This window comes from Calypte anna, chromosome 7, assembly GCF_003957555.1.
Source record: "Calypte anna isolate BGI_N300 chromosome 7, bCalAnn1_v1.p, whole genome shotgun sequence".
Classification (NCBI taxonomy): Eukaryota; Metazoa; Chordata; class Aves; order Apodiformes; family Trochilidae; genus Calypte; species Calypte anna.
Genome location: NC_044253.1, coordinates 1924611 through 1936068, shown reverse-complemented (window position 1 = coordinate 1936068; position 11458 = coordinate 1924611). Strand labels below are relative to the sequence as shown.

At 45.4% G+C, this 11458-nt stretch overlaps 1 protein-coding gene across 2 annotated transcripts in view; it reads left to right on the top strand.

The window, feature by feature from the left end:
• Positions 1 to 884: 884 nt before the first annotated feature.
• The window catches only part of LYPD6 (LY6/PLAUR domain containing 6), a 33574-nt gene continuing 23000 nt past the window's right edge, over positions 885 to 11458 (top strand). Inside the window, exon 1 of one of the 2 annotated variants that reach the window (XM_030454372.1) lies at positions 885 to 1124. The gene's annotated coding sequence lies outside the window, so the exon portion shown is untranslated. Of the gene's footprint in view, positions 1125 to 1917; positions 2000 to 11458 lie in introns of those variants that run through there. The other variant, XM_030454373.1, reaches the window with a different exon arrangement.

The following is an 11458-nucleotide window of genomic DNA, read 5'->3' as shown; positions in this document are numbered from 1 at the left end:
GTCCTTTATCTGACTTGTGGGATACAACAATCTAAAGAGGTTGGTCATCAGCTTTTATTTTTTGACCCCAAATCTCTCCTCTAGCAGAAAATATATTCCTTGCAAAGCTCTAGGGAACCTTTGCAATGATTATTTAAGTATTTCCACACTGATTATTCCTAAGAGGAAAAGCTGGACCTCTCCAAGATGCCAGGCAGGTAAATTATAAGCCATTCATTCAAGACTTGGCTCTGACTTTCCAATGGGTGCCCATGGGTTCTCTCACCCCATGGAGCCACACACGGGGGGTGCTCAAGCCCTGTGCTGCAGAACTGTCTGAACCAGCTCCTGGTTTGCAGCTCCTGCTCCTCCAAAGGTTGGAGGAGGAAAAGGGAGCAGCAGGAAAGACCAGTGGTGCCCAAGGGGGCCCTGATTTGTGTTGGGATGGGAGGGGGGGGACAGGTTGTGTAGCTTCTGCCCTCAGCAAGAGCCTTCCCAGCTTTAATTAGCAGCTTTCAGCTGGCAGCCAGGGCTCATTTCATTTAAATTTTTTTTTTTTTTTTGAGATGAATTCTTGCTAAGTCTGTTTTGAATACTTTCTGCATGACTAATTAATGTCCCGGAATGAATTAAATTTGTGTTGTGTTCAACTTGAGGCTGGTATGTACAGACACACAACTGCCTGGCAGTCACAGCTCTTCTTCAATATTTTATCTACACCTTTTCAAGGAGATAAAAAAAAAAAAAGGGGGGGGGGGGGAAGGGAGGGTATTACGTTGTTATCTTAAAAAAAAAAAAAAAAAAAAAAGCCACTTAACTGAGCTGCAAACGTGATGTCATGCTCCTTTCTGGATCCAGAGGTATTTCCGTGCAGTCTGTGGAGAAACAGCCTTGGAGAGAGGCGAGATAGACGTAATTACATTCTGCTCATGATAACAAAACCCACTTGGCACTTGGCAGGAGATGAAAACCCCGGAGCCCAGCACACGGCGCTGCGCTTGAGTCAAAGCTTCGGGAACGTGGCGCTGGCATAAAGCGGGTTCGGTTCGGCGCTGGAAGGAGAATCCCAAGCAGGAATCCCTGAGGATTGAGCCTTAGGAAGAGCAGAACCGAGCCCTCCGAGCGGAAAAGCTGCCGGGAAGAAGGTAAACCCGGCAGGCAGGGCTGGGGAGGGCTCGGACTGGGATGGCGCTGGTGAGATGCTGGGATGGTGTTGGTGAGGTGCTGGGCTGGCTCTGGGATGGGGGGGGCTGAGGGTCGTTTCGTCTTCTGCCTCCTCTCCCCCAGGGCTCCCGCTTTTGAAATTCATGGTTTTCTTTAAAAAGGAGGAAAAAAAAAAAAAGGAAAGAAAAATTAAAAGGGAAAAAAAAAAGAAAAAAAAAAAAAAAAGAAAAAAGGAAAAGGAAAAAAGAAGGAAAAAAAGAAAAAGAAAAAAAAAGAAGAAAAGGAAAGGAAAAAAGAAAAAGAAGGAAAAAAAGAAAAAAGAAGAAAAGAAAATTAAGGGAAAAAAGAAAAAAGAAAAAAAAAAAGAAAATTAAGGGGAAAAAAGAAAAAAAGAAAAAAAAGAAAATTAAGGGGGGAAAAAAGAAAAAGAAGGAAAAAAAACCAAAGGAAAAAAAGAGTATTATTATCATTATTATTATTATTATTATTATTACCCCTAGGGAATTATATTATTTTCCCCGAAAAGGCACTCGATTCTCTGAGTGCCTCGATGGTGACTCCAGTCTCTGAGACGTAGATCTAGAAACCTGAAATAAGGCAGCAGCTGAATTTTGAAGGAAAACCCAGTGCAGCTCAGCACCTCCCGTGCCCTCCACAGATCCCGAACCCCCCCTCTCCCTTCCCCTCCTCAGCGGGTCGGGCCCTGGGCTGGAGGAGCCCCCGCCCCATCCCCCTCCCCTCCCTCCGGGGGTCGGGACCGGGCAGGGACCGGAGCGGCTTTGGGGGGTGGGGGGAGCGGCAGTGGCCCCCGGGACCCCCGGCAGCCACGATGGAGCCACCGAGACCCTCCCCAGAGGTACAGCTCTCTCTTTATTACGTCCAATCTCTTTTTCCGAACCTTTTGTCTTTATTTTTTTAATTGTAGAGAAAAAAAAACACAACAAAACCTCAAAAGAAAACTCGCGATCGTTTGCGTCTGAATGTCAAAAAGTGGGTTTTTTGGGGGAATAAATCACACCCTCCCCTCTTTTATGGGAACAGAATTGGACCCAGATTGCAAGGGTTCTGGTAGGGGTTCCGATGAGCCCCCCTCCTGCCCACCCGGCTTGGGGGTGACAGCCGGGGTGACCCCCCCCCCAGTCCTCCCTTGGCTTGGGGGACTCCTTGCTTAGGTTGTGGGGTTTCCTTTGGCTTAGGGTCTCCCTTGGCTTATGGGGGTGCTCCCTTAGGGGGGTTCGTTTGGTTTGGGGGGATTCCCGTGGTTTGGGGGGGGTCCTTTGGCTGCTGGGAGCCGGGAGCGCTGCGGGTGATGGGGGGAGCATCATCCCTGGGATGGGGGGATGCAGAGGGGCAGCTCGGATCTGCTGGACCCAAAGGCAGCGTTTCCAGGGGGAAAAAAAAAATACAGTTTTCTCCCCGGGTTTGTCCGGGGGGGGATGTTTTTACATGGGAGGTGGGGTGACGGGCCGGGCAAATGTGGTTCTGGTTCTGTCTGGTCCTGCCCTGCTCCCCAGTGGGGTTACTGGGAGTTGGCAGGAGGCCCCCGGGGGTGATTTATTTTTATTTTTGGGTTTTTTTGGTGTGTGTTTTGGTTTGGTTTGTTTGTTTTGGGGAGCTTGCTGCTGCAAATGGGCTGCTTGGAAAATTGTTTTCTGAGTCAAAGAAAATAATAGATGCTGAGAGTCTGCTTTAAAAAAAAACAACAAAACCAAACCCAAACCACACAGGTTCTGTGTCTCTGCTGCAGAAGAGCTTCCCCCTCTTCCTTGGTGTTAAAAATTACCAGTGGGTTAAAAAAAAGAAATTAATTTATGAAACATAGAGTTGTGATTCCAATTGCAGCCATTGCATGTGCTCTTCTCTGCTAAAATACACTTCTCTTGGAGGTATTATTAATAGGTTGGGTTTTAGTAGTAGTATAAACTAAAAGGAGCAGTTTCTTTTATTATTATTACTATTTTTATTAGTAGTATTCATTGAATAACTGTTTCTTACTCTTACGTTCCCTACCTATTGTGATGGGAAGCAGTGAATGACATCCCTTGTTAATACAACGGGCAAGCTCTAGAATTCTTTCACCCTTCCCTCCTTTTATATTTGGGATTTTTTTTTTTATATAATGAATATTTCCCACTATAAAAACCTTCTCAAATTACGGGGCTACCTGCAGGAATATCAGGTGGATTTAACACAGTATGGGGGATTTTTTTATGTGTGGATTTGTGGATATTTGGTGTGGAATTTGTGGATTTTTGTAGCTTTAGAAGCCCAGGCTGTGGTTGGGGGGTTTTTGTGTGGTTTTTTTTTGTTTTGTTCCTCTGAGACCCATTGTAAGGCCAGGGCAGAGCAGAGGGCTGATGGTTATCATGGACTGTGAACTTCCAGTGGGCACAACTGCCACAATATACATACTCTCAAAAAAAAAGGAAAAAAAAATATAATTACCTTGCCTCAGACAACTTGTTCCATGGAAATGAGAAATAACAAAGCTCTCAGTGTGAGCTGGGTGGAGATCTCCAGCATGGCCACTAACATACCTTGAAAATCATCCTTGTTTATTTTATTTTATTTTATTTTATTTTATTTTATTTTATTTTATTTTATTTTTTATTTTATTTTTATTTTATATTTTACTTTATTTTATTTTACTTTATTTTATTTTACTTTATTTTACTTTATTTTATTTTACTTTATTTTATTTTATTTTACTTTATTTTATTTTATATTTTATTTTCTTGCTGTGGAAACCCCTTTTTGCCCCCAGCTCTGGCTGGATCAGAGCTCAGGGCTGGTGACATCAGGAGATCCACCTGGCTCCAGCCACCAGCTCCATCCCTAAGGATTTCAGCCCCCTGCCTTGGGTTTTTTTGGCATGGAAATGCAATGATCAATAATAAAACATCAGTATTTCTGCTTTAGTGAGCCAGGAGCTTGAGGGTTCCATGGGTTGGTAGAGAGGAGGGGGTCAGGAGGAGGTTTCTTCACTCCTGGCCCAAGTTTGTGTTTGTGAAAACAAAGCCTTGGGGAGGTGCTTAGGGCTGGGTGATCACTGTAATAATAATAATAATAATAATAATAATAATAATAATAATAATAATAATAATAATAATGGTGATTTAGCTCATTAGCATCCCCCAGATAACAGGATTCCCCACTCAGGACAGGCTTTTCAGCAGGGCTCATCCTGCCCCAACCCTACAGCCCCAGGAGGTGCCAGGAAGGATGGAACCCGACCCCTGGAGTTTCCACTGTTTTTTTGTGGAGTTTTGTGGTTTTTTTAGGTCAGTGGTGGCATAAAAACATTTGAAAAGTCAGCCTGGTTGGGTTACAGGAGGAGGCTTGTTCCCTGTGAACCTAAAACTTGATTTATGCATCACTGATCCCCCCGTTGCATTATCTGGCATTGATGGTGACTCTGATTTCCCCCCACTCTGGGGTGTAAAAGGTGAAGTCATTTACAAATAGAACACAATTTTTTTCCCTGCTTTTTATTTATCTGTTTATTTATTTTAATGATATTCTTTTTTCAGGATTGGGATTTTTCCGATGGAAACCCAACTCTTGACTTGCCCCACTGCCCTTACAAACTGTGATTCTAAACAGGGGGTGCTAAAATAATTGCTGTACCCCTTTCAAGGTGTTGGTCAGCCACGTAGGAACCTGAGCACCATGAGCTATAACTCCCTCCTCCTTTTCAGGCTGTCCCCTGATGGGATGGGACCAACTCACAGAGCTCAAGTGATGCCCCAGCTGAGCTTGGGGGATGCTCAACCCTGTGGAAGGGTTGGGAGCATCTCTTGGGGTGGCTGATGGTTCAGTTCAGCAAAGCTCAGCAAGACATATTCAGCTAAAATGACCTCATTAGTCTCAAAAACAAAGTCTTATTTTAATCCCAGGGTGGCTGACGTGGCCTGTGGGCACCCCAAGGTGGATCCTGGTGGCTGGTAGGAGCTTTCCTTTGGGAAGGAGATGTTTGCCCAGGGAGGGAGAATTGCTGGTACTTGTGTGGCACATTGAAGGGATTTTCACATTAAACATGATTCTCATGATGTAATTGGTGAAGAAGGACACGAGCACAATTCTATTTCATGTTTATCTCATCCTCTTTTTAATTATTGTTTCAAATTCCACAATTTATATTTTTGGGGGATGGTTTGAAGGCCAAGACTGGCTGCTTGTTGGCAAGCCTTCTTCCTCTTGCTAAGTGACCAATTCTCCATAGTTTGCCATGACACCAAGCATCCCAGCAGCCGTGGGAGACCTTGGGTGCCCATTTTTTCCCTCGGGGAATTCCCTGTGTGTCCTTTTGTGGTGTGACCTACTCAGGGAGGAGCAGAGTCCTTATCCCTCAGCCACCATATGTTCCCAGCAATAAGCATCGCTTGCTGCCCGTGTTGCATCCTTGTGCCCACACACACACTCTGCACTTTCTTGTTGGTTTTTTTTTTTGTTTTTTAACCTCTTCTATGGTTTTTAAAAAGCTGCTGTAGAAACTGTGAGGGTTTCTTGGTGGATGTGGTGTGAGTGGTGGCTTTGTCATGGGTAGGTGTGTTGCTCTTCAGGGAAGTATTTGGAGGGCTCATCCACCGCGTTAAATCACTGCTGCTCCCTCGGCTCACTTGGCACGTCTGAGAGGAGGAAAAAAAACCAAAAAAGACAGAAAAAAAAAAAAAAAAAAGGAAAAGATGTGTGTGGAGGGGGGCTGCTGCTGCTGCTGGTACATTGCACGGCTTGGAGCCTACGTGATCCCCAGCTCAGAGCCCCAGCTCAGCCGTGCGGCGGGGCGGGATTCGCTCTGAATCCACAATATTCCTATTTATTGGGCTGGCAGCAGTGCCCGGGTCTCTCTCACAAGGGATGCTGCAGATCCCTCCTGCTGAGGCTTGATTTTGCTGCACCACTCAGGAAAGTCTTCGTGGAGAGCCTTGGAGTTAGCTGTGCTTGGGATGAGGATGTAAAATATCCCACCTGCTCCTCCGCCGGTGTGTTTCGGAGTAAGCTGCCTGGCTTTGTATAAACAGCTAAATAAGATGGGAAGGGATGGGAGGAATAGAGGAAAATACAATTAATCTATTAATATTAAATTATTACTAAGTATTATTAATGATCTTGTCTTTTTCCCCCCCTTTTCTACCTTCAGGGGGTATGTAAAACTCTGTGTGCTGTCTATTTTTCTAGTTCTTCTATTTAAATTCCGCGGGGTTTTATCTGACCTCTGGTTCCCTTCCTGTGCTTTAAACAGAATTACATAAATTACTGTCAGCAGCTCCTGCCTGCAATTACTCCATATCAGTCAGCCTCCTGCTCCTGGGTGTATCTGCTCCCACGTCCTTAGCTGCTGTGCAGACAAATTCTGACCCAGGGGCAGCTGGCTGAGGAGCTGCTGGCTGATTGCTGGGGATGTGCTGGAAGGATTTGGCTGGGAAAACGTGGATGTAAATATTTCAGCATGAGGCAGGTTCCAAAATGACTGGGGGGAGGTTGGGTTGTATTGCCAAGGGTGTTTCCCTGCTTTAGAAACAGGAGAGGATGGGACGAGAGAAACGAGCAAGACGATCGGGAGGTAGAGATTGGTTTAGGGTGAGATGAAAAACTTCTGGAAAACCTGGAAGTCAAGCAAACAGGGTGTTTCCAAGTGATTTGTGTTCAGAAATGCTGCAGACTCAGACCTAGCTTCCTTTTGAGCTTATGAGATATGGCTATCAAGTGCTTGAGGGCAATTACATTCCTAAAAAAAAATTGCTTTTCCCTGCAATGTGTGTGACCTGTTTGATTTTCTTTTTTTTAATTTATTTCCTTTTTTTTTTTTTAAATTTTCTCCTCCTGAATAGCTGGGAATTGCTAACTCCAGTCCTCATGCCCTTTCCCTGTTATTGTTCCTTTCCTCAGGCAGGGGTTTGCAGATGAACTCCCCTGCCCGTGTCAGCCCACGCTGTTTTCCAGTGTGGTTGGGGTGCTGGCAGCTTGGTGTCCCTTCCTGTCACAGTGGTCATGTTTCTGGTTGGGAAATCAATGTTTTTCTGGCTGGGTGGTGGCTGAAAAGCTGATTTCAGGAGCTGAAGCAGCTGGAGGATCTCAGGTTTTCAGTCACTAATGTGTGTCTACAGGTGGGTAAGGCCATAAAAGTTTTGGTCACTGGAAAACCAGGTTGGTGGAGGAAGGGAGGAGGAGAGTGAAAGCAAAATGTGTTTAAAATATATATTTAAAATATACAAAATATATATAAAAAAAAAAAGAAATCCCTTAAACCACTGGGTATTTGCCAGCTCCAAGCTTTCCTGTGCAGCTTTTCATTTCCTTCTCATTTCCCACTGGTGGGTGGGATTTCTGATGCTGAGAAAACCAATTGAGGTGACTTCTCAGCTGTTATTTTGGAATCCTTGTGGGTGTGTATAACCACTTTCCCCAGAAATAGCCCTGATGTGAATGGAAACAAACAATAGCTCTTGTCTCCAGAATAATGGAAGCCCTTGACATAATTTTAGCATCTTTGGACCTCGCTCTCTGCATCTGTCTCTTGAGTCACCCGTGTCCCGTGGGCTCCCCCCCAGCCCAGGGAGCAGGAGCAGAATAGTTCTGAGGTGCAGTTGATGGAAACTGGATTCCTCCATGCTCTGGGTCCCCACGGGAAGTTTGTGGCACTTCTGGAGGACGAAATCCAGGGAATCCAACAGAACATTTGAATTTTCATCAAGGAAAACCTTCAGATTGAGGCGTTTCTCACGGGAGCATCAGTGGGATTGCAGGAGCAGTTTGGCTCCTCCTGGGCTTGTTGTGTTTAAATGTTTAAATATTTACTGGAGTTGAAGTTGTTTTTACATGTTTTATTTTTTACTGCTCTTTGGTTTAAGGGATGCTAATGATCAAAAGCATCCCCTGCCTTTTCTAGCCTTCAGTATTTAGCCACTGGAGTTTGTTTTCCAGGGATTCTTGTGTTAATACACCAAGATTCTAAAGCTAAACCAGCACAGGGCTGGATTTTGTAGAAATCCCTCTTGGTTTTAGAGGGTTCCTTCCAGACAAACATTTGAGGCTAAACTGCTGAGGAAGCAGCTGCCAGTCTGCAGATATTAAGAGTTAATATCTCTTGAGATGGGTTCATTCTCTTAAGGAGCTTCCAGCCCCGGGGCAGGCGATCAGAGGAGCTGGTGAGGGTGGTGGCCATGGCTTTGGTGGTGGCTTTGGAGGTGGCTTTGGTGGTGGCTTTGGGGGTGGCTTTGGAGGTGGCTTTGGAGGTGGTTTTGGTGGTGGCTTTGGTGGTAGCTTTGGTGGTGGCTTTGGAGGTGGCTTTGGAGGTGGCTTTGGTGGTGGTTTTGGGGATGGTTTTGGTGGTGGTTTTGGTGGTGATTTTGGTGGTGGCTTTGGAGGTGGCTTTGGAGGTGGCTTTGGTGGTGGTTTTGGAGGTGGCTTTGGAGGTGGCTTTGGGGGTGGCTTTGGGGGTGGCTTTGGGGGTGGTTTTGGTGGTGGCTTTGGGGGTGGCTTTGGTGGTGGCTTTGGTGGGTAGGCAGGGGTCTGTCCTCTGTGGAGGTGACCATAGATGTTGAACTTGCCACTGTGATTTTGGGTGGGTTTAAGGGGCTCCTGAACAAGTTCATGGATGGGTGATGACTGGGGGGGTTCAGAGCATCCAAGGGAATCAACAGCAAGATTGGGAGAATAACAAAACTTTCTGGATTCCTCTCAGCCCAAGGGAAAACTGAGTGTCCTCCTCCTCCTCTCTCTGCCTCCCAGGGGTGTGTTTTTAGTTGGCCTTCAAGGACTGAAAGGCTTTAAAAGTTGTTTTATCATATTTAGACAAGCTGCTCCAGAAGTCTGAAAAGTTTCATCCTTACCAAGTTGGTTCACACAGGAGTGAAATTGCATGGAGCAAACTGCTCAGTACTTTGGCATCTCAGAGAGGAGGGATTTGTGCCTTTAAAAATTCTTATTGTAACTTTCATGCTTTTTTTTTTTTTTTTCCCTGGATAAAAGAGGTTTTAAGCAGCTCTTACCTTGGTTCCAGATCTGATATTTGAGTGGCAAACAGAGAAAGGACTTTCTCATCAGTTTTCCTGGTGAGTGCTTTTCTGTGGTGCTGCTTTCTGGAGCCAGTTTCCATTGGGGCAGCCAAGAGTGCTGTTAAACCCATGAATATTTACCAGATTAACAAGAGCAAATCCTTACTGATCTTGAAATATTTTATCTAGGAAGAACATTTAGTGTTATTGAGTTTGGTGTGCAGACAGCAAACCTCCAGCTCTCTGGAACTGATGAAATAAAAAAAAAACCCAACTGAGCCTGACCCAGTTTGACAGCAAACTGGGCACCAGTCTGCCTTGACCCAAGCAGCCCAGGAGCCCCAGGTCTGCTGCAGCCTGAGCTCCTCTGGCTTTGTGGCTGAAGATGGTTTGTAATTTCATTTCTTCCTGGATTGGAGCACATAACATTTTCTTTTGTCCTCTGTTGGGTTTGGGACTGTTTTGGTTTGGGTTTGGTTTTTTTTTTTTGGTGGTTTTCTTGGGTTGGGTGTTTTGGTTGGGGTTTTTTTGGGGGTTTTTTTGTGTGTGTCTAATGAGGTACTAATAGGAGCTGTAGTGTTTCCTTAATTAAATCCCTGGGAGGATGTTTGCAGGATGTTTTGTCACTTCTTTCCTGGCCTTTACCTCCGTGTCCAGCCTGGCTGGATGCCACCCATGGCTCTGAGCATTGCTTTGGGTGGGGAAGGGAGCAGAAAGGGGCAGAGTGCCTTTTCCCTAGAAAATCCTCCTTTTCCTAGAAGTCCTGCTGAAGATGGAGTGAAAAGAAGAGGGATGAAAAAGGGGGAGATGCAATACCAGGGTTTTTTTTGCTCATTTCCAATGAGAGGATTCAGAAAGGGTGAGGTAGGGCTGGTGGTGGGGATGTGAGGAGTCCTCAAGTGTGGAGCTGGGTGTTGCTTCCCTCACTTGGGAAGGTTGGTGTCACTACACCTTTATTTCACTATTGGTATTAAATATATTGATATTGATATTAAAAACATATCACTATTGATATAAAAAATATATCACTATTGATATAAAAAAATACCTGGTTTCCCAGCTGTCTCTTAAATAGCTTTTAGTGGATTAGTTTGAATCACATCAGCTAAGAGCTTGGTCACCTGCCAGCTGCTGAAGTTGGGCCAAAGCTTTGTCAATTAATGAGCTCAAGGTGATTAGCACAGGTTCTGGTGCTTTGGGCCACGTTGCTGCCCTGCAAGGTGTGTGGCACTGCGTGTCTGTCACTTTTTTGCCCTTTCAATTCTGACACTGTGAGGACATTTGCCTGGCTTGGAGGTCAAAATAGAACATCAAGGACTCTGCTGGCAGGGAATAAAAATGATAATGGAGGTTCCAAAAAGTGAGGACAAGCTTAAAACCACTGCTTTGGTCTAGGGGTGCTGATTGCTGGGATAATTATTCTGCTTTGATACTGTTGTGAGTTGGGATTTTGGGACTTTGTGGCTGGGATCCCTTCCCAGGGCAGGTGATGGGGAGAGGTTTGGAAGCCTTGCAGCAAAGCTCCTTGTGGAGGGGGAAATTGGCTTTGCACAAAGATGTTGGGGCATCTGTCCTTGGGAGCTGTGGGAGATGCACAGGGCTCCTGGGGACAGCTGACTGGGGGGGTTGGACCAGATGATATTTAGAGGTTCCTTCCAACACAAATTATCTGTGATTCTATGATCTTGCTGAGAGCTGGTGGAGACTCTAAGAGAAGAACCTGTTGGTACCCAGCAGGGCAAGTTCTGGTGATGCCCTGATGGTGATTTTCGGATGCTCACCAGCTTCAGAGTTGGTTTTTTTTGTTTTTTTTTTTAATATAGTAATTCCCAGCAAAATGCAGCTTGCTTTGTAGGCAGGAAAGGCTCTTGCATTTCATAAGCACTCAGGCACCTTCAGCTAATGGCAGAATGTGTGGAATATCCACATTCACACTGCCATTTGTGGCCCGGGGACATTTGGATGGATTTGGCTCATCCCAGAGCTGCTCCCTGGCTTGCAGGGATCATCTGCAGGAGCAGAGAGCACCTGAAGGTTGTCCCTTTGCTCTAGAACACTTGCTGGCTGTGTTTGGTGATGCCAGCCTTGGCTTCCCTCTCTTTTTCTTTCTGAGCAGTGTCCACACTATATAACTGCTTTCCTGACATCTTTCCAACCCTTTTTTCCCACTGGGCCAGCAGTGAGCAGTCTCAGCTCCATCTGTCTGGGCACCTTTCGTTGGATTTTTGCATTATTCTCCAGCATTTCAAGTAAAGCTTTAGTAACTGCTTGTTCTTCTTGAACCCAAAATACCTGCAGATCTTTAGGGGTTACCTTGG